The following is a 2,752-nucleotide window of genomic DNA, read 5'->3' as shown; positions in this document are numbered from 1 at the left end:
CCTTTTTAACCTCCCTCCTATCTCCCTCCCCATCCCACCCCTCTAGGTTGATTTTTGAGTTTGAGTTTCCTGAGACATACTGCAAATTCCCGTTGGCCATCTACTTTACATATGGTAATGTATGTTTCCATGTTACTCTCAACATTTCATCCTCTCCTCTCCTCTCCCCAAGTCCATAAGTCTATTCTCTATGTCTATTTCTCCATTTCTGAACTGCAAATAAATTCTTTAGAATCATTTTTCTAGATTCTGTATATATGCGTTCCGTTCAGTTTAGTTGTTCAGTCGTGTCTGACTCTTTGCAACCCCATGAACTGCAGCATGTCAGGCCTCCCTGTCCATCACCAACTCCCGGATTTACCCAAACTCATGTCCATTGAGTCGGTGATGCCATCCAACCATCTCATCCTCTGTCGTCCCCTTCTCCCGCCTTCAATCTTTCCCAGCATCAGGGTCTTTACAAATGAGCCAGTTCTTCGCATCAGGTGGTAAAGTATTAGAGTTTCAGCTTCAACATCAGTCCTTCAGTGAATATTCAGGACTGAATATATGTGTTAACATACGATATTTATCTTTCTCTTTCTGACTTACTTCACTCTGATAACAGGCTCTAGGTTCATCCATTTCATTAGAACTGACTCAAATGTGTTCATTTTTTATGGCTGAGTAATATTCCATTGTGTATATGGACCACAACTTCTTTATCCATTCATCTGTCGATGGACATCTAGATTGCTTCCATGTTCTAGTTATTATAAATAGTGCTGAAATGAATAATGGGATACATGTTGTCTTTTTGAATTTTTGTTTCCTCAGGGTATATGCTTAGGAGTGGGATTGCTGGGTCATATGGTGACCTAGTTCTTCCTAGATTTTTTAAGGACTCTCCATACCGTCTTTCCATAGTGGGTGTATCAATGTACATTCCTACCAACAGTGCAAGAACTTTCCCTTTTCTCCACACCCTCTTCAGCATTTATTGTTTGTAGACTTTTTGATGATGGCCATTCTGACCAGTGTCAGGTGATATATCATTGTAGTTTTGATTTGCATTTCTCTAATAATGAGCGATGTTGAGCATCTTTTCATGTGTTTGTTAGCCTTCTGTATGTCTTTTTCTGAGGAATTTCTGTTTAGGTCTTATTCCTAAATTTTGATTGGGTTGCTTGCTTTTCTGGTATTAAGTTGTATAAGCTGCTTGCATATTTTGGAACATAATCCTTTGTCAGTTGTTTCATTTGCTTTTATTTTCTCCCATTCTGAGGGTTGTCTTTTCACCTTGCTTATAGTTTCCTTTGCTGTGCCAATGGTTTTAAGTTTAATCAGGTCCCACTTGTTTACTTTTGTTTTTATTGCCATTACTCTGGGAGGTGGATCACAGAGGATCTTGCTTTGATTTATGTCATCGAGTACTCTGCCTATGTTTTCCTCTAAGAGTTTTATAGTTTCTGGTTTTACATTTAGGTCTTTAACCCATTTTGGGTTTATATTTGTGTATGGTGTTAGGAAGTGTTCTAATTTCATTCAAAAGAATGTAGCTGTCCAGTTTTCCCAGCACCATTTTTCAAAGAAGCTGTCTTTGCCCCATTGTATATTCTTTCCTCCTTTGTCAAAAATAAGGTACCCATAGGTGCATGGATTTATTTCTGGGTTTTCTATCTTGTTCCATTGGTCTATATTTCTGTGTTTGTGCCAGTACCATACTGTCTTGATAATGTAGCTTTGTAGTATAATTTGAAGTCAGGAAGGTTGTTTTCTCCAGCTCCATTCTTCTTTCTTAAGACTGCACTGGCTATTTGGGGTCTTTTGTGTTTCAATATGAATTTTTAATTTTTTGTGTTCTAGTTCTGTGAAAAATGCCATTGATAATTTGATAAGGATTGCATTGAATCTGTAGATTGTGTTTGGTAGTATAGTCATTTTCACAACATTGATTCTTCCTACCCAGGAACATGAAATCTCTCTCCATCTGTTTATGTCATCTTTGATTTCTTTCATCAGTGTGTTATAATTGTCTGTGTAGGGGTTCTTTTGTCTCCTTAGATAAGCTTATTCCTAGATATTTTATTCTTTTTGTTGCAATGGTGAATGGGATTGATTCCTTAATATCTCTTTCTGATTTTTCAGTTAATATATACAAATGCAAGTGATTTCTATGTATTGATTGTGTATCCTACAAGTTTGCTAAATTCATTGATTAGCTCTAGTAATTTTCTGATACTATCTTTAGGGTTTTCTACGTACAGTATCATGTTATCTGCAAACAGTGAGAGTTTTACTTCTTCTTTTCCAATCTTTTCCAATCCAATTCTCTGATTGCTGTAGCTAAGACTCCCAAAACTATCTTGAATAACAGTGGTGAAAGTGCACAGCCTTGTCTCATTCCTGATCTTAAGGGGAATGCTTTCAGTTTTTCACCATTGAGAATAATGTTTGCTATAAGCTTATCATATATGGCCTTTACTATGTTAAGGTAGGTTCCTTCTATGCCCATTTTTTGAAGAATTTTAATCATAAATGGGTGCTGAATTTTGTCAAAGGCTTTTTCTGCATTTAGTGAGATTGTCATATGGTTTTTATCTTTTCATTTGTTAATATGATATATCACATTGATTGATTTGCCTATATTGAAGAATCCTTGCATCCCTGGAATAGACCCAGTTTGATCATAGTGTATGAGCTTTTGGATGTGTTGCTGAATTCTGTTTGCTAAAATTCTGTTGAGGATTTTTGCATCTATGTTCATCAGTGA

Source organism: Bison bison, unplaced genomic scaffold, assembly GCF_000754665.1.
Source record: "Bison bison bison isolate TAMUID 2011002044 unplaced genomic scaffold, Bison_UMD1.0 scf7180017864279, whole genome shotgun sequence".
NCBI lineage: Eukaryota > Metazoa > Chordata > Mammalia > Artiodactyla > Bovidae > Bison > Bison bison.
Note: the sequence above shows the minus strand (reverse complement) of the source record.